The sequence below is a fragment of the Schistocerca piceifrons genome, chromosome 2, assembly GCF_021461385.2.
Source record: "Schistocerca piceifrons isolate TAMUIC-IGC-003096 chromosome 2, iqSchPice1.1, whole genome shotgun sequence".
NCBI lineage: Eukaryota > Metazoa > Arthropoda > Insecta > Orthoptera > Acrididae > Schistocerca > Schistocerca piceifrons.
In genome coordinates this window covers 525587832-525612310 of record NC_060139.1, presented here as the reverse complement: position 1 = coordinate 525612310, position 24479 = coordinate 525587832, and positions in this window count along the sequence as shown.

Sequence of the window (24479 nt, the reverse complement as noted above, 5' to 3'; positions counted from 1 at the left end):
ATGTCAATGGCCTTAGGGCAATGAACGGTGTTCTTTTCAGAATTTGTCCGTTCCACAAAGCGATTTTCTTTTTAAATGTACGCCCTGTTAAGTCAGAAGGAAGTTGTTTCTCACCTTGCAGCGGGCGGTCGAATCCACGTAAGATGCGAGGTCTACAATCCATATTGGATGTTCTAATTTCCGTTCCTGCATTCCTTTTTCCTTCATAAATTCTGCAATAGCTGGTTTTGAATCGAAAAATGGTTCCACGCCTGCCCCTTGACTAAACCAACGTACTTTTTAGCAATGTATCGAGTCTCTTTGTTCTTCGTTCAGTTCCACTGAAGACAGTTGCAGCTGACAGGATAGTAATGCATGTGGCTTCAGGAAACTTGCTATTCGTACCACCAATTTCGTCACGTTTTCCATGCCTCAAAATGTAGCGAAGTGCTTTTTTGATGTACAAAACATTTAAATTTTTTCTGCATAAAAAAATAAAAAACATTACGCTACTGGATAACAGATACTGAGAAATCTCATCCTTCTCTTCTGTCACTTCCACTCATTTTTAATTGTTTGTGAAGATAGATCACTAGACTGCCTCTTGTTTTGTACAAATGCCTAGAGTAGGTGAAAGTGGTCCCAGAAAAAGAGTTTACAAATATAATATTATTTTAAAGTACTGATGGCACTTTTCTGAATTAAAAGCTAAATCACCTGGAATACTAATACCCTGCATTTTTCAATCGCACAGGTGACGATAACCACAACTCTACCAAAATTTGATGCTAGGGTCGTAATGGAAGTTCCAGAGCATCTTCGTACCGTGTTCAACACCCACTGTCCAAGATCCGCGTTGATATCTCTGTCCCTGTTGACACTCGGCCACTGATTTTGTGCGCGGGTCCGAGCCATTACCTGCGGGCGAACAGTGGACAGGCGCTGCCCCTCCGGGCATTGTCGGAAGCCAGGTGGCAGCTTCACGGCGCGCCGCGCCACGCTGGACAATGTCTTTATTAGGATGCCCCTCGGCGGACCGCTTGCCTTTGTCCCCGCGGAGGAAGCCATTGGCGAGTCCCATAGCCGCAGCCTGTGAGCTGCGCGCAGTTTCACTTTAAAGCGTCGATACATCGTCGCTCAAGAGCCGCCTGCCACCCTCGCCAGGGCTAGCGCAACAGATGTTCTTGTGAGGGTCAGGTGGACGGCGCTGGCACGAGCACTTCCACTCCACCTCCAGTCACCGTAACACGCACATACGAACTACACCGAAACGTAACTAGCCATTCTCAATGCACTATCGTTTTTGATAAATTGCATGTAATGCCTGTTGGTCGGGTTTCATCCACAGTTCACTGAATTCAATGAACTGAACTGTGGATGAAGCCCGACCAACAGGCATTACAAGCATTGATCAAAAATTATAGTGCATTGAGAATGGCTAGTTTCTAGCTGAAAACTAGATCTGCCAATATAATTTAAGAAGAACGACTAATAGCTGAAATCTATTGTTTACAAGTCAATATAACAGTCACTGCGTGCAACAGCCTTCTGAATGGAAGGTAACCTGATGTACTTTACCCTGTTGTATTGGAATTTCTAGTTTATTATTATATTTTGTGTGCATCCGCGTGTGATGTCATTTTAGTTTGGAAAGAAATGAAGAAGAGATCAAAACTTAAGTACAGTAGCGCATATAAGCTGTAGCTTTAGTTGTTGTGAAGAGATGAAGAGGATTGCACGTGGTAGAGTCTCATGGAGAAAAGAAAGAAAGAACGAAGGTTAGGTTTTAAAAAAATGGTTCAAATGGCTCTGAGCACTATGGGACTTATTAGCTGTGGTCATCAGTCCCCTAGAACTTAGAACTACTTAAACCTAACTAACCTAAGGACATCACACACATCCATGCCCGAGGCAGGATTCGAACCTGCGACCGTAGCAGTCGCACGGTTCCGGACTGCGCGCCTAGAACCGCGAGACCACCGCGACCGGCTTAGGTTTTAACGTCGCCTCGATATCGACGTCCTTAGAGATAGAACGCATGCTTGGACTGTTTCAGCGAAGCGAAAGGAAATTGGCCGCAGCCTTTCAAATGAACCACCCCAGCGTTTGTCTGAAGCGATTAAGAGAAATCACAGAAAACCGGAATCTGTATGCTCAGTTCAACCGTCTCCTCGTGAGTGCGAGTCCAGTGTGCTAAGCACTCTGTCGCCTCGCTCAGTTAGCATGGATAGCTGCATCAAACACGTTCTGAATACAACTACAAAGCAAAACATTATAACTTTTACAATTATTGGAGTAACTGAAATTATTATTGCAGTAGGCACAATGTAATACCACATTTAAAACGAATTATCGCTGCAGAAAGACATGCGGTATTAGAGCAGGTGCTGGTAGCTGACTCTACGTGTAAGTACATGTAAAGCACTGTGCATAAAAAGGCGAAGAAATCCGTTACTGTTCTGTGAGTCACATATATCTCGCGTAATGATCACGACTAGATAATCAGACACATTAGAGTGCATACGGCGGTTTTATCGACAGGCGTTCTTACCGACAACCATTTGACAACTATTTTCGAAAGGAACAGAGAAGATGAAAAATATAGTGGTACCAGTAGTACCTTCGGCCACACACCGTCAGTTGGCTTACAGATTTTTAGAAATATATGTACATGTAGACACTCACGCTCGAAGTTGTTACTGGTAGTCAAGTAAAAACAAGATAGATTTTTTTTTAAATATGTAAGCTGTTCATTATTTCAAAAGTAATCGCCATAACTGTTAATACATTTATTATTCAAAAAATGGTTCAAATGGGTCCGAGCGCTATGGGACTTAACATCTGAGGTCATCAGTCCAATAGAACTTAGAACTACTTAAACCTAAATAACCTAAAGACATCACACACATCCATGCCCGAGGCAGGATTCGAACCTGCGACCGTAGCAGTGGCGCGGTTCCGGACTGAAGCGCCTAGAACCGTTCGGCCATCGCGGCCAGCATTTATTATTCCACTGCGGCACATGACGGTCCGTGCCCTAAACGGGAAAATAACTGTTGTTGCCCATGGAACATATTTGTACCCAAGCGTGCACTTCTTCGTCCGGTGCTAACCGACGACCGCGACTCACTTTCTTCAGGGATCCAAAATTATGGAAATCGTAAGGGGAGGGATTCAGACTGTGTGGAGTATGTGTTAGGGTCCCCCAGTGAAACTTCTGCAGCATAGTCCAAATGGCATCATCCTGCTGCAGGTTATTGCCCGCTGACATGTTGCCAAGGTTGTTTCCATTGCGCCGCAGAAGTTTCCCCAGGAAGTCTTCACAAATCGTTCCGAGTCCCGATCTCTCCTCATGAGATTTCCATATCTTAAGAGTCCTGACTAAAAATATTTGTGGTCGTTGATTTGATTCGGAGGAATAAGAGAAGTGATCGCCTGGATACAATCATGGTTCCATATGCAGCCGCAAACATTTTTTCACGAAGACATTGACCGCCTTGATTCACAGTGAGATAAATGTATTAACAGTTATGTCGATTATTTTTGAAATAATGAACTGTTTACTTTCTTTTTTCAAGTTGTCTCGTTCTCATTTGACTGCCACTTTCAGATTCGGGCCAGGGACCTCCTCTTAACGTGGCAGTAAATCTATCCCCAGATCACAGAAAACTCGTCGAAACACGGATCTAATGAATTTTTTCACATCTCCCTCGTCATTTCTGCTTCTAATTCGCATATATGTAGTAGAATACTATTATCAGCTGCAAAAAAGGCACTCGTTGATGGTAAGATATCAGTAACTAAGACTACTTTTCAATGTATTTTGTCACTTTATAATTCCCAACTAAGTTTTTAATTCCCAGGGTTAATATTTACATTCCCCTTTTCTTTTGACCGAGCAAGATGAGAAACTACTTATCACTTCCGTTCTCGGAGAACTCTATTTCAATCGCCATCAAGCCGTTCTCATTTACGGTTTCCACTTTCCCCTCTATCACTGCAGGTGAAACACGAACTGTGCATTATACAAACCACTGCCGAGTTCCTATGCACAACTTTATCCAGTTTCAGCCGTAATGATAGGACATCAAATATTAACCGTCTAGCCTTTTTTGTCACATAGTTCCCAAGTGACAGCAACAAAAAATGTTATGCAGTATTACATCTGAATCATCTTCCGTGAATACACTTTGAAATCACATCTCCTGATACAATTCTTCAATTGCTCTATAGCACTGTCGCTGTTAATAACAGCCAGAGCTGCTAGAAGCTCAGTGTAGGCTTTCATACTGGTTCAGATATTAGCTTCATTTTTTAGTCTGCAGCGAAGTGTAACTGTAACATTGCTTTGCCCACGCAATACTTCTCCCATCTGAGCCGTCCAGTCATCCTTTTGAGAGCGACACGGAGCTTACATCTGTCATTACCTGTCTCGGACTTTCCAAACCCGAAAGAAGCCATGTGGCACGTCTTGGATGACTTCATAGTTTGTTGCCAATTGTTTGTGGCAATAAACTGTATTGAGGAGCCTAGGACGTCAAACGGGCAGACTTGGAGCAGAAAGGTACCATAGGACATTTTAATTTCCATTGTCTATACTTTTACAAATAAAATCGTAAAACGTTGTTAGCTTGACCAGGAAGGATTCAGGATTCACCCTCGTAGCAGTGGATGATCCAAAAAATAACAAAATAAATTTTTTTACATGTGAAATTTCATCATTTTTTTTACTTACTATTAGCTGCATTTGTTGCCTATAGATACACTTTTCTTCATAAGTAAGCGGGATTCTTCGATGAATTTTGCACAGCATACAAACCATGTTTACAGGTGTATGAAACTCTAGAATTTTCCAAATCAATTACAAACTGTGGTAAAAAATTGAGATAATTAACTATAAAATTTCAGTTTTTTTCTAAACTTGAAGTTTAAAATATAACAGATCATTTATTTTTTCAAAAATTAAATAAATTCTAGAGTTTCGTAGACCTGTAAGTATGGTTTGTATGTTGTGCAACATTCATCGAAGCATCTCTCTTACTTATGAAGAAAAGTGTACCTATAACAATAAATGCAGCCAATCGTAAGTGAAAAAATGAAAAAATTTCACTTGTAAAAAAAATTGTATTGTTATGTTTTTGAACTTCCACTTCTATGAGTGCGAATCCTGAATCCTTCCTGGTCACGCTGACAAAGTTTTATGAATTTATTTGTAAAAGCATAAACAATGGAAATTAAAATGTCCTGTGGTGCCTCTCCCGTTTGATATCCTAGCCCCCCCCCCCCAAAAAAAAGAAAAATATTGAAGGAATAGAGCTGTGACGTTTGCAGACAACACTATAAACACAACACATAGGCCATAGCTAAGCAGTTCTCCGCTACTACTCTTTCTCACCAGGATTCTAATAAATTCAGATGTTCAGTAGAGAGTGGAAATGTGAAAAGTTGCTGAAAATCAAGAATGGACGTTGTCACATAATTTTAAGGTGGCGACAACGGGATTAACGACAGGAAGGTGTGATCTCTGTCGGCAAGTTGTGTAATAGTTCAGCAGCATCTTGTATTTTCATTTCCTCGTCCTATAAGTGGTCCCACTTCCCAACCGGCTCCGATTTGCGGCTAGTTTGCGTAACACCTAGTTTGGATTGTATGGGATAGACTGGCCAAATACCTAGACACCCCTTCTTCTGCTTCTCAGCACCGAATAGGCTAGTGGCGGCTGGCAGGGTTCGCTCCATAAAAACGTGTGAGCAACTGTGCAAGGCACGTGGAAGAAGCATAGTCGTCGGCAGCGCCTTCCGCTGTGACTTCTGTGAACAATTAAGCGCGGAAGCTGGGGAACAGGGATACTTACTGGGCGCTACTTCCGCTGCCTGTGGCCAGATAACAGCAGGGAGGGGGCAGGGGTGCGGAAGCTAAGTTGGCCCCGCCCTTCGAGCCCAGAGGAATCGTCGCGTGGCAGCTAGACCTCAGTGGTCGCCGCGCGGCTGGACAAGAGATGGGCGTCACGGCGCTTCTGTGGCCCCCCAAGAAGCGCGCCCGCGTCAACGGCTTCTGTGGTGAGTCTCTGCGTACGCACCACCAGCTGTTATTCACAGTATCCGTAACACTGTATCCTTCTGGGGCTACTGCCTCTCTAAACGAAATCTTCTGAATGGTGTGCGACTGTGTGATGTTGTTTCTCCAACATGTAACGCGTGATGGAGGCTTTACATTTGAGGTGCCTGGTTATGAAAATACAAAGTTTCAGTTCATGCCTGCTGTATGATTAATCAGTATTCTACGACATGTTTGAGATTTGATGCTTCGTTTTCAAGTGTATGTCGGCTACAAGATCTGAGACGGTGTTCGTCTGTGCAATTTTGGTGTGGAGTTTTGTCAGTATCCACTGCCAAAGGACCATATTTCTAATCGGAATGTACCTAAAAAGATTTACTCTACTAGCTACCTCACGACGTATGACCTAAGGCAAATTGTGTACCACTAACGTATTGATCTGCGAATTGTATCGTGTAAGAACAATAGTTCAAATGGCTCTGAGCACTATGGGACTTAACATCTGAGGTCATCAGTCCGCTAGACTTAGAACTACTTAAACCTAACTAACCTAAGGACATCAGACACATCCATGCCCGAGGCAGGATTCGAACCTGCGATCGTAGGGGGCGCGCGGTTCCGGAATGAAGCACCTAGAACCTCTTGGCCACAGCGGCAGGCCAACAATAGTTCCCAAAGACTTGCATGACCGTCCTGCTCAAAGGAGATACGGTAATTAGGCTTGAAAGAACAGTAGTTTCTAATGACATGCTTAAGCTCCAGTTTCTTTGATTCTCCTGTTCCGAAGGAGGTAAGGTGTTCACTCTTGAAACATGAGATAAAATATTGATAAATCAAATTGTGTCTGCGGTAATTGTTATCTTTATTGTATTGTCGTTCTGGTGTAATTTATTGCCTATACGTCATACGCGAATGCCGAACAAGGTGTAGCAGTTTTAACACCCTGTACTCGTATTCGGGAGGACAATGTTCCAAATTCCCTTCCGGCCATCCAGCTTCAGATTTCTCATGGTTTCCCTAACTCGATTTAGGCATATAAGGGGATGATTCCTGTGAAAAGAAAGCTGCCGATTTCCTAATCCATCACTCCCCAGTCCGATCTGAGTTGGGTCACTAGTTACGTCGTCGTTGTGGGACGTTCAGCACTAATATTCACAAATCTTCACAAAAATGACCTACTGGCAGCTTCAAGTATTAGGCATCCCCAGTTTGTCTTCATCGAAATTGTTATTGACATTCGTTTACAATTTATAAATAAAACTTTTTTTTAACTCGTTCGTCAGGTTTGGTTTGAGCTGTGTGTAGCTTTCTCACAGAGTGCAGGTGGTGTCGTCCTTACATCGTTGCCATGGAACAGACCTCGTCGCAGATGGCCGTGAACGATATCATGTCAAATAAGCGTGCAGGTGTTTGCAGGACAGAGTTGGCAAAAAATTCCTCCCTCGTTGTTACTGCCTGTTGCCTACCAGTGTCTTTTGTCAGTTGGTGGCTGATGTGCAGTCCTGACATTCGCCAGTTCCTTGGTTTTCATTAGAAAGTTATTGACTCTTGTCATACTTGGGTTACGTGTAATCGGCTTGACAACTACGAAAACGACATCGTAGCAATAGTACGCTACAGTACTACACACTGATAGAGCCTAGCTCGTCCCCTACACGTAGTCGTGGCATTTTCTGGAGACTCTGTTGTGTGCTCTGTGACTAACAAAACTCGTGTTTCACCAGCTATTCGTTGCTCAGCACGATGGACACACCCCATGATTATTGTCTTAAGGTGTGAAGAATACTTGGTGATACCCTCAGAATGGTGAGTCGTAAACAGTGCAGTAATATTTTCTTTTCTTTTCGATAGATGCAAAAGGAAATGTGACCGTGATTTAAGTTACGTTGTTCCTTTCATATCATCGGAAGACATCCCACCACTTGTTTCTGACAGGTCTAGTGCAATATTAGAATAACATTAGTCAATAATAAGCTAATATAAAGGACAATTTTTAGGTGCACATCTTGATATTTCTGCGACAACTCATATCTACAATAGATGATACTAGCTGCGTATATGCATAGATTTCAAAGAGTGCTAAGTAACTTCCAATTACAAGCAAGATTGAGAGCCCATGTCAACAAGATAAGCCAGCCTTGACTGATGTGGGGATTAAGGTGTACAAGATGAGACTGGCTGCTTAAATTCTTTTCTTTTTTTGTCAAAAAGTAGCTGATGTGCTTTAAGGCCGTTTCCCACACACATCTAAGCAAATAGCGATGAAAATCCCATCCTCACATGAAATACAAATAGATACAACGCGTCAACATACGGAACAAATTTTCATGATTCGCAGAAACTTGCATGGATGACTCACTCATCTTCTACATCTATACTTGATGAATTAACATAGCTTGGACGAAAAAGAGTGAGTTCTATTTGCAACACGTGTGTGATTACGGTCATTCCTTTTGTACGTCGTACTTGAACATGCTGAAATTTTATATCGCGAGCTGTTATTATTTTCATATATTTGTTTATTTTTATTTTTGAGTGATGTGCAAATGGCCGTAGAACATTTATAAACACCACTGAGTATTGTTTGTTTTTATCGAATAACATTTCCTCATACAAAAGGAAGTGATCAGTGAGAAAATTTATACCAGAAGCCTAAAATATAACGGCCCTTGATTACAAAATTAGTGAGATGAAATTCGAGTCAGTCATGTCATACAGATTCCTTCGGAAATAACTTATGTGGATTTAATGTGTGTAATAAACCAGAGCTCTTACTGCGTTGCTCCTTATTAACCAATCTGAAAGAGATTGAACTTATTAATTAGGATGACAAATTTACTTATAATTATTCAGTTATATGAAATTCATCATTGTCATCGTTACTAGTCACGTGACATCTTCGCTTTAGCCATTTGTTACCATCTTCTGGTATGTGTATTCATGTGGCTCCTGTACGTTTCCTGGCGTCGTCTGTTCGTCTTCAGCTATACCTTCCATTTCCAGGTAAGAGCTTCTTTGTTAATCTGCTAACCGTTCGACTGGATATATGTCTCTGCTACAACCATCTTATTTTCACAACCCTCATGATTAAGTCTTATAATCCAATGCGTTCCCTGCTCAACTTGTTTGTTCTGCTTTCTCTCCTACCAAGTCACGAACTGTGAATCTCCATTGCTCACTGAGAAACTATATATATTTCTGAATGGTTTGCTCTTTAATATGCTATGGCACACTGACAAAAGTCTTCAACTGCCGTAAGTTCAGAACCTCAACAACTTATCATGCTCGTATGCTACAAATGTAAACGTGGTCTGCTGTTTATTTGTGCATTCAGCTAATTTCGACTCTGCGTCATTTACAATCAGCTTAATCACGTCACATTTTTCATTGTGCTAACATTTGTAAAATATTTAGAGGATGTGTACCCACACAGAAACAAAATTTTAACTCCTTGTATGACATCAGTGTTAGTTTCTACCGTTTTCTTAAACTCTGTTGCTTCTTCAGTACATTTGTACAAGCGTTTTTGCTTACGGAAGCAAAAGGCCGATACTCCACATTGTGAAAAATATAGAATAACAATTAATACAGAAAATCAAAAAGATATTACAAAATTAAAAAAATAGTACAGTGTGGCTGAGAAAAGTTGTGACGGATTAGGGTCAATTAGCAACCGAGGATTTATTTTAAGTTTGCAGTGGAGATAGAGGTTTCAGTCCACTGCACTTAAGCGCATTAACTTATTCTTAAGACAAGGCTTAGTACGTGCAGTTCACGGTTTCTCATAGAGTCCAACAATCTTTGCAAATAGTCTGTTGAAACCGTTAAACACAGGAAGTAGACAATATTCAGTTTTAAGTACTTGAACTGAAAATCCCTCCATGGAATTAAACAATTGCTTCAATACAGCTATATTTACAGTACACATGGTTAGGCTACAGGTGATTCTAAAACAAAAAAAAGAGTTTCTTCAAATGGCTCTAAGCACTATGGGACTTAACACCTGAGGTCATCAGTCCCCTAGAACTTAAAACTACTCAAACCTAACTAACCTAAGGACATCACTCACATCCATGCCCGAGGCAGGATTCGAACCTGCGACCGTAGCGGTCGCGCGGTTCCAGACTGTAGCGAGTAGAACCGCTCGGCCACAACAGCCGGCAAGAGTTTATTCTACGTATTTCTATTCAGTTATATGATACAGAATCGATCCATGACAAAACTCACTTTAAAAACAATTTTTCAGGATACAGAAGCGTAGTATGGGGTTTATAGATCTAGAACGTTTTACAGGGTATCTTCAAACAAATTGTTTAGCTAGTGGCTTCTCAGCACAGTTATTCATTAATGCATGTTTTCTTTAAAAAATTTGTGCATTCTAGGAAGATAATACTGGCACAAGACGGTCTCTAAAAATACATCAAGGATTATGCGTTAGTATAGAGAAGAGTAAGAAACTCGAGTACAAATGAATTCAACAACCTACCAGTAAATATTAAATATCATCTGATTGATTTCGTGGAATTTGAAGCGAAACTAGATAAAGAAGTGTCAGCTGAGCAACTCCTCTCAGTCCAATAATATCAGCGCTGTAATACAAGAATATTTCACAAAGTTGAGGCATTAAATATTATTCCTGTATAACAGTATGAAGATCGTTCACTTTTCTCGGCATCACTGGCTCCTCTCCACGAGATCTATAGAATATTAGACATGTAATGTAATATGTGTTGGCTCATGATTCAAACACCCTCTACTTCACTGGAAATCTATTCACCAATTATCCATAGCGGTAGGCAGTGCAAGTGCTTACTGCACTGGGAGCACTACGTCCCAGTTTCACGGTGGATGTGGGAAAGTAACTAAGCTGCGTTGCTGTTCATCCACAGCGTCCGTTAAGCTTATATGAAACTGCTATTTCAAAACAAAGCGCGTAAGATACGAAATAACGTTTTTGTAAGTTATGTCATTTGTGCAGACTATATTCTGTCATCGTTTGAGTGTGTTGCCTCACGTCTAAATAAGTTCTGCTGCTGTAAGTAGATCATGTATGATCTTGAAGTAAATGATTTGGGTTACTGAGCGAAGTGAAACACGTAGAGTTAACGCACTAGACTCGTATTCAGGAGGACAACGATTCAAATTCCCTTCTGACCCCCCAGAAGTAGACCTTTTAAGTGATTTCGCTAAAACGCCAACGCCGCGGTGGCTCCTTTGAAGAGGCATGTCCGAATTTCTTTCCTGTCCTCCAGTCTACACCTCCATCTACACTTACATGCATATTCCGGAAGCCACCTTAGGGTGTATGGCGGAGGATATCCTGTAACGCTACTACTATTCTTTCGTGTTCTACTCGCAGACAGAACGAAGGAAAAACGACTACCCATATTCCTCCGTATAAGCCCTGATTTCTCGTATCTTATCTCCGTGTTCCTTACACGGAGTGTATGTTGGCAACAATAGGATCGTTCTGTAGTCACCTTCAAATGCCGGTTTTATAAATTTTCTCAGTAGTGTTCCTCGAAAAGAAAGTCGCCTTCTCTGCAGGGATTCCCCATTCGAGTTCCCGAATCGTCTCCGTAACACTTGCGTGTTGTTCGAACCTAACGGTAACAAATGTAGCAGTCCGGCTCTGAGTTGTGTCGATGTCTTCCTTTAATTCGACCTGGTAAGGATTCCATACACTGAAGCAGTGTTCAAGAATAGGTCGCAGGACGTTCTATATGCGGTCTCCTTTACAGTTGAACCAAACTTTCCTGAAGTTCTCCCAATAAACCGAAGTCGACCATTCGCCTTCTTATCACAATCCCGAGTATGCTCGTTCCATTTCATATCGCATATCAACTCTATGCCCAAATATTTAAACGAGATGACTGTGCAAAGCGCTACACTACTAAGGCTGTATACGAACATGAGTCGTGCTTGGGTAGCTCTGATAATAGAGCACTTGCTGGCGAAAGGCCAAAGTTCCGAGTTCGAGTCTCGGTCCGGCACACAGTTTTAATCTGCCAGGAAGTTTTATTAAGGGTTTATTTTTCCTCGTTTTGCTCCGTCTGTTAATGACCTCGTCGTCGACGGCGCCTTAAACCCTAATCTTCCTTATAATTTTGTGACAGAGAGAGATCGACGGGTAAAAAGTGTTTGGTTGGCAGTCAACGCGAGATCAAGAAGCAGGAAGGAATTTTAGTGCTAAGTCCGCTGACCTAGAGCACGGTTTGAGTTGTAGCCAGTGCACGTTATACAAAACTGATGATATCTCAAACATAGTACCCAGAAAGAAATAGGGTATACTGGCTGGATGAGGCGTGGGGAACGAGTGTGAAACAATATAACAGATGGATTGGCTGGAAGGCGTCCCAGACTAGGGCCGTCCGCGGCCACTTCCCGCTGTCTTTGTCGTCGTTCCCTCCAGCGATGTGGTGTGCTGGTAATCAGAGCACAAAAGGACGAGCCGCTCATCCCTTTAGCAGCCTTTGAGCTGCCGCCACCGCGCGGTAGTGGCTTACAAAGCCAGGTGTGTCGCACGTATTGTGCGCTCGCTGTTTTCCCTGCCTTCTCGATGCACTGGCTCAAGGTCCCCAGTGAAAGTCCTCGCGTTGCCAGTGGAGCGTTTATTTGCCCCTCGATTTTTGGCTCTACAGCGAAATGAAGACCAGAGAATGGGATGTGGGACTATGATCGGAGGCACACGGGATTAGCCGAGCGGTCTCAGACGCTGCAGTCATGGACTGTGCGGCTGGTCGCGGCGGAGGTTCGATTCCTCCCTCGGGCATGTGTGTGTGTGTGTTTCTCTTTATGATAAAATTTGGTTAAGTAGTGTGTAATCTTAGGAACTGATGACCCTAGCAGTTAAGTCCCATAAGATTTCACACACATTTGAACATTTTTTGACTATTGTCGGAAGAGCACAAGTGCTTATTTATCCGCGGTGTCCCTGATACACCGTTATCGTAAGGTCGTTGTGCCACTCAGTTAAAGATTACTTAATATCTGAACCGATGCAATGACGACGGAATTCATTATCACTGGTGAGAAAGGAAAAACCTCAGAATTTAGTCTTTACTCGCATCCTGTAAGGCGTAGGGAAATCCAACGCCGTTTAAATATTTTTGACTTGAGGAAACTGAGATAATACTGACTTAAGTACTTCAGAAGCCACCTTAAACTTTTAATCAGCATCTGTTCCATCTTCTCACGACTTACGAGCGCCTAAGCTGTGATGGGCTGTTGTCATATGTTAATACTTTGCATCATGTATAAACCAGTGAAATCCTCTAACCACAATTTTGCGATTAAAACTACAGCCGAGATATCTATTTGCTTTCATCTATATTCTCGAATATTCCTTGAATTAATATTATCTGATGCAGGGGACTCGAGGCCCGAAAGTAACTGTAACCATTAATCCACTAAATGAATTGAAATGTTTCCCAGGGAATTCCAGTGGTTATATGACGAACGAACATTATGTTCTCAGTGTTGATTGAACGGCCTATCACTTGAAGAAGACCTGTATTTCTTTCTTATATACGAGGGCTATTAGGAAAGTAACATCCGATAGGTGAAAATCCGATGAAGCTTTGCGCAGATGTGTTGGGTGGTTTCTATAGTATGCCTGTCGATCGCGTTACGTCGCTCTTTTTAGTTCTGAGCACACAGTGAGCACGTCAAGATGCTAGAACAGTAGTGTCTCCCGCCAAGTACGGGTGCCCACTGCTAGGTTTCCCCAGATTTCATGCATCTGCACATAACGTACCTGTCATACATTTCCTTCTTCATGACAATTCTCGTGTAGCAAACAGTTGCAAATAAAACATTTTTGATTTTCACTGTTGTTTTCATTTCGCGACCGATCTGATATTACTTTCGGAATATCCCTCGTATTCGATTATGCCCAGTTAATGTGTTCAGTTGTCGTTAATAGAATATGATATAGTTTTGTTTTATTGCCGTTTTTATCTCCACATAGTTAAAACTCTCTTTCTATGTTGCACGATGCACTGTACAGCTCTTGTTATTCCCTTGTATAAGTGAAACTGGTCATTTGTAAGTTCTCAGTTAATTAGGAAATCACGAACACTTGAGACAAATAGGCCGGCCGAAGTGGCCGAGTGGTTCTAGGCGCTACAGTCTGGAACAGCGCGACCAGTACGGTCGCAGGTTCGAATCCTGCCTCTGGCATGGATGTGTGTGATGTTCTTAGGTTAGTTAGGTTTAAGTAGTTCTAAGTTCTAGGGGACTGATGACCTCAGCTGGTAAGTCCCATAGTGCTCAGAGCCATTTGAACCATTTGAGACAAATAGAAATAAAAATAATAACTAAAAAAAAAACTTGATGTGTTTCACTTAACACAGTTAGTCAAGTAATAGAATAAATCAGATTTTCACGTTACTTATGAATTACTGGCATATTTGTATAGCTGAACGTTCACTGTGTTGGAGTCCGACGTGTAGAACCTAGGATTCATAAAATGGTTCAAATGCCTCTGAGCACTATGGGACTTAAAATCTGAGGTCATCAGTCCCCTAGAACTTAGAACTACGTAAACCTAACTAACCTAAGGACATCACACACATCCATGCCCGAGGCAGGATTCGAACCTGCGACCGTAGCGGTCGCGCGGTTCCAGACTGTAGCGCCTAGAACCGCTCGGTCACTCCGGCCGGCTAGGATTCATACTTGGCACTGAATACTTGTCGGGAAGAATGAAGTGGGATTCAGTCCATCTGGCGAGTATAAATGAGGGACGACATGGGTATATGAAGGCAACATATATAAAAAACGAAGTGCAATGAGATTAAAACTGTGATTATTTGAGGTTACAGCGTATTATTGAGGAACTATGCGAAGAGAAATAAGTGTTTCGATTTCGAAAGCCAGCACCACTGGCCGAGAGACAGAAAGCTTCGCATTGACCTTTTCCCGCTTCAGACCTGTACTCCAAGGGCTAGGATGAAGCACTGATCGCTCTACAGGCTAACTTCCCAGAGGGACCACAGTGTAGATGACCTTAGTATTTATTTGGTTTGACACTTATGATATGACTGGTAGCTCTGTAATTACGGTGTGTGGTGCATTGCAGTCCTAAAATTTTCCATGTCGCTAATATATCTTTCTCCATTGGCAGTGTTTTACGAATGGAAAATTTCCAAGTTGCTTCATGGTTTGAGTTTCTTGCCAAACTGTAGGAGCGCCTGGATGCCCTTGGTCATAAGTCGAAAAAAAGGCAGCGTTGCAACATTTCCATTATCATCATAGACGAACAATAATTCCTATGACAAAGAAGAAGAATCACACAATAATCGGTTACGAGGTCAGCGGCTAACATCTTGATTACACAAAACCTTATAATTATTTAAGGACAGTATTAAGAAACAGCATAAAAGGACATGAACACTACAATCATTTTAATACTGTCACTTTAAAATCGTTATTTCTGAGGAAACTATGATGTAAAAAAGGTACTGCATATGTGGAACACTGGTCCGATGTAAGAGATGGGCTGATGGCCTTAATCAGATCAGGTGAAATAGATAAATAAACAAAATAAGAAATTAATCAGTATTAACTAAGGCTAATGGAAGATTTACATTTATTTGGAGGCTTCTGGGAGTGCAGCATTTTCGTAAAGGAAATTCTAGACTATTACTTGAGCGTTTGAAGTCTTTGTAAAGTATACATGGCAACAGACTTCGAACAAATTTAGAGACGTACTGCTGGCATCCGGCAGGTTAATGCATTCCATAGGAAAATTTAACAGAGGTGCTCAGGGTACTTAAATGGGAATGTTTACAAGAAAGATGGCTTAATTCATATGGAAATCTAGTGAGCAAATTTAGACAACCTGTCGTCGAAGAAGAGTGCCCGACAATTCTGCTGTCAGCCTCGTACGTCTTATGTAGGGGTCACAAAATAAGAGAGAGCAGAGCGTGAAGAAAATCCTGTGGTCGGTCTCTTTTCACTCGCTTAACATGAAAACCGAATAGGACAGAATGTCGGTAATATTTATATAAAGTACAGCTTGTGTATGGATTCACTGAAAGCGACGAAAGAGCAGTACAAGACGCTATGTTGAACTGTTCCCGGTAATCACATTTCACAATACTTTCGCATCTGTACATATGCGTCCACGGAAAATCGGACATTTCCGCATTTGAATGATTGCATTTTACAGACTTTTTCATTCTTGCCAAGGTATTTTCACATAAACAAAGACAGTTTGGGGTAACAAACGGAATAAACTATGATTACATCATTACGATCCAATGGAGACCATAGTTCCCTTTCACCAGAATACCTAGAAATATACCTGGACTATCTCCGAAGTTTTGTTGTTGCAGTGCAGTATACGTTATTTGTTCAGCAAACGTTCTTTGCACTTCCGAAGAAAAGTAAGGAACTGGTCGTTACGTCGCTTCGAAACATATGACTTGCCTGATTTCCCGCGAAGAGGTCCTCAGCTCACTTCAGCGACAAAGTCCGTTATCAGACTTATAAGGGGTAGTCAGATGAAAACGAGAAAGATGACAGATGGAAAAGGGGTAATAATACTGTTGATGGAAAAGAGGTAAGTATACTATTTATTATTTGGAAAGTGATCACCATACCTTTTAACATGTAACCCATTGTGAGACAGTATAATGAATTCTACTCTGCTTTTGTAAATGATGAAAGTCTATGTGAATGCAGCTTGCCGCTAACTTGGTGTAATGTTTTGTCTGTACAGAAGTGTATCTGTCGCCTTTATCGCTCTTTCCCTCTCACACATAAATCGGTACAATAAAGTCAGGGCTTCGTGTTTTCTAGTTAGGCTGATCCGTGAAAAGACAGAGAAACAATTATGCTAATGGAGGATTCTCTCACTCTCTCTCTCTCTCTCTCTCTCTCTGTCCTTTATCTGTGTACAGTTTAAATATATTATTTACGTGAAATCAGCCTAGTAGAATCTCTGGTGGACCCCTTCGCCTTAATATTCAGCGGCTGGCTTGCTAGAAAAGATCTTTACATTTGTTATTATTATTAAGCGCTGCATTCAGTTGGGAAAATCGATCGTTTGAACAATTCGTTCAGTTTACGACAGATCTAAAATTTCAGATGTGGACGAAGCCTTTTTGGACGATTTCAAAAAACTCAGAGATTGCAGGCTCTCTTCGTCACAGCTGAAACTTCCCAATTACTTACAGGGCCCAGACAATCATCAATGGTTCAGACAGAGAACTCATTCGTCATTCACTCTAGAATAAAATGGTCACAAACCTTATTTCTGAGGAAAATTGTATATTGAATCCATTTGCGTACATGTTCCGTTTTCTGTTGGTTCCAAGTCTCATGTAATTTTCTTTTACAGGTTTTTCTTTCTCTTTATCTATCACGCTAGCGGCACAAACTTTCCTAGCTCGCTTTAGCGCGAAGAAGAGTAAATAAATCTCCTTTAGCAATCCGACAATCTTCCAACCGATACTTCCGAAGCTGTTCCTCTCTCTCTCTCTATAATAACCATGGAGCATACATTTCTGTACCTCTGTTGTTCCAAAGAATAAACGGACTAGAAAAATACCTTGGCGTCGACGAGCTGTCGGCGCATATATTACTAGAAAATCTGATCAGATACTTTTCAAACGTAAATACATGTGGATGATTTGGTTGACCATTATTAATTATTGCGTGGTAGAGGGTAATTTTCCGTGGGGAGATTACAACAGGACGGTCAATGCTTTCATGGAAAGATGTTTGAGGTTACCTACGGAACCATGATTGAACCTAGGCGTGCATCTCTTCGTCCGAAGCAAATCGACGGCCACGAATATCTTTCTTCATGCCTCCAAAAATATGGAAATTGCACGGGGAGTGATACGGACTGTTTGGAGGATGAGTAAGGGCTTCCCACCGAATTTTTTGCACCTTGTTTGAAAGAACCTCGCAACACGTGGGCGGGCATTATCCTGCAACATAATGATGCCATCCATCAACATTCTAGGGCGTTTGGACTTGACGGCGCATTTCGCTTTTTACAGGGTGCCCACGTACCGCTCTGGGTTAATTGTAGCGCCGAGCTCCATAAAGTCAATGAGTAGCGGGCCCTTGTAGTGAAAGATAAACGTCATCATGACTTTCCCGTATCTGGCCTGTATATTGTTTCGACTGCGCTGCAGAAGCTTCGCCCTTCCTCCATACACTCCCGATCCCTCTCCATGCGAATTCCATACTTTTGGAGCCCTGAAGAAAGACAACTGTCGATTTGCTTTGGACGATGAGATGCGTGCCTGGGTACAATCATGGTTGAGTAGGTAGCCGCAGATATTTTTCTATGAAGGAACTGACCCGCCTATCCCAAGGTGCGATAGATGTATTAAAAGTTATGGTGATTCCTTTTCAAACAGTGAAGAGTTGTAAAACATTCTCGGTATTCTTGCCGCGTCAGTTCTGGATAAAATCTCGAGCTTTCGACGATTACCTCCAACGTCATCGTCAGGAGCAACTGACTGTCTTCACTGCTGCTGTGGTAGCCTTTTTTAAAGCCCGTGGACGGCTTCTGATCGGTCGGCTTATGATTGGTCGGCGATTACGTACTGCTGTCGCAGACGGCGTCACTGTGTGCGCCGGTGGCGCCACCGCTTCCGTTGGAACGTAAACCTTGGAAGGAACGTCTCTGATGCTTCTCTGCATCAAGCTCTCGTTTCCATGCACAGCTCAGATGGTATCCGCTATCGCGGTTAAGGTTCTTTTGGCTCATTCTTATTACAACAGCCTCCATAATAACAGAATCCCAGTACGTGGATGGATGGGACAGAATTTTTGTTTCATCGAACAATATTTTATGCTTGTTCGTGAAGCGGTGCTCCGCAATTGCCGATTTCTCCAGTTCTCCATTTTTAATATGACATTGGTGTTCTGCACAGCGGTCGGAAACGGTACGAATCAACTGACCTGTATAATTGCTTCCACACTCACAGGGGATATTATAAACTCCAGGGACCCTGAGGCCGAGATTTTCCCTAACAGGGCGCATCATCTCCTTAATTTTCTCAGGAGGACGAAAAATCTACCACAGCAGCAGTGAAGACAGTCAGTTGCTCCTGACGATGGCGATGGAGGTAATCGTCAAAAGCTCTAGATTTTATCCACAACTGACGTGGCAAGAATATCGAGAATGTTTTACATATAAGTGCCGTCGCGAAAAACTTCGTTCCCAATGAGGAGTTTACTTGCTGTCTTCCATCTGTATCTTTATATTCGTAAACGTAGATGTTTTATAAATCACCGTGCTGTGCAAACCAAGTTAAGTTTTACGTCACTGCCTTCATTTGTAGTGTCGTTCACAGCGGTTGCAAGCCGCTCGAGGGGTAGCAGAGACGCGTAGAGACGTACTGATAGCTCGACAAGATCGCTACCGGTACTGCTTGGCGTGTCACGCAATTAAGACTTTTAATTGCTTCTCCAAACGCCCCGCTTTACGATCGTATTTGAACGCGGCGCACACGTGCGAAGCGCGGCGGGCCTCGCCTCCATTAAGGGGCCTTAACAGCCCACTCGCTTCCCCCGCCGCTCTGGGTGGCGCTGGCTAAATGAATAAACATCTCTCGCGGCTCTGCAGATAAGCGTGAAGTATGCGTCCGGGGGCGCACGGCCACGGGGCCGAGCTGCTGTCTGACGGGAACAATTAGTAGGCCAGACGCGAGCGAGGCCGTCGGAGAGTTCCTGGAGCGCTGCTTGTCCTCGCTGTCTCTCTACACAGGATGAGCGCGCAGCCCCCCGTTTCGCGGTGTGTTTAGGTGGCCGGTCGGCCGCGGCGAGTTTAAAATGTGCTCCCTCCCTGGCCGGCCCCGCTGACGGCGCCCTCGGCACAATGGGAAGTCAATCCGCAATTCTTTATCCCAATGTCCGTCCCTATTTCATCCAATCTCCTTTTATTTTCCTCTGGAAGCCGGGGGCATTCAGCGCGCCGCCCTCTTCCGCCACCGGCCAGCCCCGTTCCAGATGCGCCGCTACTCTTCGTGGGCCTCGGCTCGCCTCGCCTCACCTCTCCTCCGCAACTCCCCCGAGTCGTTGCTCTTAACGCCGCCGCCCCCGCAGTGCGCCTGGCCGAGGCTATCAGCCGGCTTCGGGCCTCCACTCGTGTGTCTCCCTTTTTTAAACTCGGCCGGCTATCTGTGCCGGCCATTGTGCGCGGCGCGCCGGCGACAATAGCCCTCGCCGGGGCCGCCGGGGGGGTGGAGGTTCCCTCTGGGGACTCCACTTCCCAGAGGCACTGCAAGCCGTCGGGATTTCCTGCAGGTAGCGGCAGCAGCACTACTTGTTTCGAAGTGCCGCCGCTCCCATTACACTTTAATGGTACAGTCTGCCTCCATGAGTCCCTTGACATGAAACAGGAACATTTACTCGTAGGAAATACTAAACGGTGTGAGCATTACGCAGCGAAGTCTCAACCAGAATCCCTGGTGATTTTTTTCCGTCCTGCCTCTACTCTTCCCCATTGTATTCTCTTATTATTAAAAATTTTTCCATTAGTCTTCCAGTTTTAAATTTCTCTCGATCATTGCTGTTCATCAGTATTCCGAATCAGTGTCTGCCTGCTCCGGTTTACTTCATTACTTGAACTCTTCTTAACTTCTTGAGCCATCTACTTTCTTTGAAACATTCCCTCGTTTCCTACTCGGAGCCTTTCACTCGCAGCCCTGGCCAGAATCCCAGTGCTCTCGACACTCCACAAAAATTACGCAACGTACTGCTTCGAATATTAATTCGGAAGCGTCTTTCAGTAGACATGGATTATTTCTAAACACTGATATACTTCCGAAAATCGCCTTGAACAGCGGCGTCAACTTCGCTTTGATACACAAATCACGGTTCAGCTTCCTACTATTATCTCCCTTACGGACATTTGTATGCAGAAGCGGAACAGAGAATCAGGTGCTGCCCTTTTTAAATTAAACCTTGGACTTCATTTCCGAATATTTTTATTTTGTTTTTATGTTATGACTGTTACGCACTTTTTAAATGCGTGTGTATGAATCACACCACAACTGGGTGGTCAGCGTGCCGGCCCCCGGTAGCTGAGTGGTCAGCGTGAAAGAATGTCAATCTTAAGGGCCCGGGTTCGATTCCCGGCTGGGTCGGAGATTTTCTGCGCTCAGGGACTGGGTGTTGTGTTGTCATAATCATCATCATTTCATCTCCATCGACGCACAAGTCGCCGAAGTGGCGTCAAATAGAAAGGCTTGCACCCGGTAAACGGTCTACCCGACGGGAGACCCTAGTCACACGACATGTATTTGTTTAGTGGTCAGCGTGGCTGACTGGTATGTGGTGGAGTGGGCTTTCATTGCCGACACTGCCAGGGCTTTTCTCTGGTGGAAGGACTGAAACGGGGAGCATTCAGCCTCGTGTTGCCAACCGAGGAGCTACTTGACTGAGTGGCTGGGTCCAGGTCACGAAAACTGACAACGGCCGGGGAAGCAGCGAGCTGACCCGACGGTCCTCCGTACCGCACCCAGTGACGCCTTTGGCAGAGGATGACAAGGTGTTCGGTCGGTACTAACGGTTCCCTAGGGCCTGTGGACAGTGTTTACGCTTACGCATGTAAAGGGTTGAACGTCGATAGCCAGATGATGAGAACTTGATACCCGAAACGCGTTCTCTGGGCTGTTCTCCATACATTTGCGTGTTGTATGCTAAATAACGATGCTGATATCACTAACTTGCTTGAAAATTCGTACCAAGACGAGGATTCGAACACAGGTTTCCAGCTCACTAAGAAGATGCGCTAAACAGTACGCCGCACTGTCACAGTCGCTCTGCACAACTGCATGGACTACCCTAGCATACGTCGTAGATGGTCGAGGCTTGAAAAGGTCTCTGGAACCGTACCGTTTTATTTGATTAAAGCATTTAGAAAGACTCCGAAATGCGACCACTGGATTGGGAAACTCACTCTACGAACACTAAGCTGACTGCTCCAACTGTTACCTAGCAAATTTGTTTTTATTTGCCTATGAATAGAACCTTGTACATTACCCGTCAACCTGCTGGAAGAACTGCTGCTTCATATAAGATTCTGCTTCCCTTTTATCCCCACGGCACATCTGCCATTGAAGCAGTAACACAATTTTCCCGCGTTAATAGACTGCAAGCCAAAACTATTTTTCTCGATGGAATTGATTTTTGCTTGGAACGTGTGTGCCGATGATTACAGACATTCGTTCAGAATAGTTTGTTTTCTTGGAGAGTTATTTCATCACTACTTTTGTATAACAGTAGGGTTTCACTTAAATTAAATACTGAGATACATTTTTACCGTAGTTCCATGGTAAAATATTATTTTTTGCCTCAACACCCAAATTTTTCCTTCTCTAGACTCTGACAATTGTTGACACAAGTATAGTGCGATTTTCGGGATGCACTGCATCACGTCGACAGATGTCTTCGGCATTCCTGTGGTCACCAGTAGGAAATGATCGGTGTGGTGACATTCACTCTGGATAACTTAATTAGAATATTTCTGTATATGGAACATCCATTTTAGCAAGAAATTTGATAAGCGATAGTGGTGACACAACATACACACTAGCACACTAAAGCGAGTTTACAGTAACTTACGGAGGCTTTTTGATCCAGCTGTTTTCCAAGATGTGTTCCGTTTGCAGGTCCTCTCTATTCGTTTCTTTTGCTTGCGTCGAATTCGTGTACCGAGAACTGGTACAACAGAGCCGCCACCATCGCTCTCCATTATTGAATGCTGGCTGAGATTTTGAGACAACCTGAGAGTCAGTGTCATGGAAGAATGTTCAGGATCCTTCTGACTCAATGCAATCCGAGGTAGAGACACTAACTGTCGGATGCAGGCTTTATCCAAGCTTAACATTCGGGAGTAACTCTTGTGTGATCGTTCCTGTTTCTGTTAACTCAGATTGCTGCAGTTTTCTTGTAGACCATTGTTTTTATTGCACTGTTTCGACACATAACGATCATTCCATCTCATTGTCAGTTTATCACGTCATACACAGAGAGCAAGATTTTGCAGCCGTCAGAACACTTCACGAATGTTGCATACCAGCAGCCTTCTAAACTCTTTCCGGACCGTTCGGTTTAGATTTACCACGATTCCCTTAAACAGATTTACACAGTTGTCAGGATGGCTGCCTCGAAAGTGTTATGACCTATTTTCATTTATTTCAGCAAAAATACTTGTACTCCGCGTCTAACGACTTCGACGTCGACAGGACGTTAATAATAGAGCAGAAAGACTTACTTCTGAAACGACGTTTCGGAGGAATTTTGTACAAAAGCCGTCGTTCTTCCAACAGTGGAAAGCCGAGTAAATGTAACATCTCTGTGATCATAAAGCTTGGAACTCAAAACTGTTTTGTTATACATACGCTTTTATCTGTAAGGTAGAAGACCTAGCTGCGATGAGGTCACTCGAAGTCCTACTAGCGACGTATATCCCGCATGACAAATTACGCCGCCTATCACCCCGCAGCTTTATGTGGAAACATTTATGGATGGACTCGCATTAATTTTCTGCATTGTAACACTACAGAAGTAAAGATTGTCTCGCTTTGACCCGCGGAAAAAGGTGAAAGTTTTCGCATCTAGCTTTTTAACTCCGCTTCATATCTAGCTTTTTAACATTGTTGAGGAAGTTACCGAGACGCGACCACAGGGATGGTAAACGTACAGCACTAATAGTTCACCCACAGCTTCCAGCTGTATCCTCGCAACTTCACCGAAAATATCCACAGAGATAAAAGAAAAGCATAACAATCAAAGAAGGGGGGGGGGGGGGGTATACACAAAAACAAGACACCCACATTTCCAAGAAGGGCACTTCCAAATTTTGATCTTCTGTTAAACCACGCGAAGTGCACATCGTAAGCTGAACACCATTTGGCTCTTTGACTAGGTATACGAGTAAGGCCACTGCCTAACTATCTCGTGTGCTCTCACGTGTAGAAGTCGAAAATGACTCAGTCTAATCCAAAAATAGCTTGGTTGATCGCCAACTCCCGACTTCCGGAAGACAACCAACTAACCCCCTGTCTTACAGGGAGTACTACTTGCCTCTTAACCTGACGAGGGCTACCATCCCACTCCTAGATTCCGCCCTTTCAGCCAGTCGGCCTCAGGAACAGAACTGAAGCATTACCAACTGACCATTTCCTGTACCCGCAAATAGCGGCCTTCCGCAAAACGTTGTTTCCTGCCAGGAATTTCAAAAAATTATTTCCGGCCGGTACTTGAAGACATCAGCCATCCTGGGAAAATAACTCGCCCTTTAGCCAACATAATAGGTCTAGACCACATCCCGTTTAGGAGGACTGTTGAAAAGCATCTCATCATCTCCTGACTGGACAAAATCCCCCGTGCCCCTGATACCGTAAACCTGCCCTGTTGATTACAATAGTGAACAGGACGCGCACAGAGTTGCGGCCGGAAAATATACA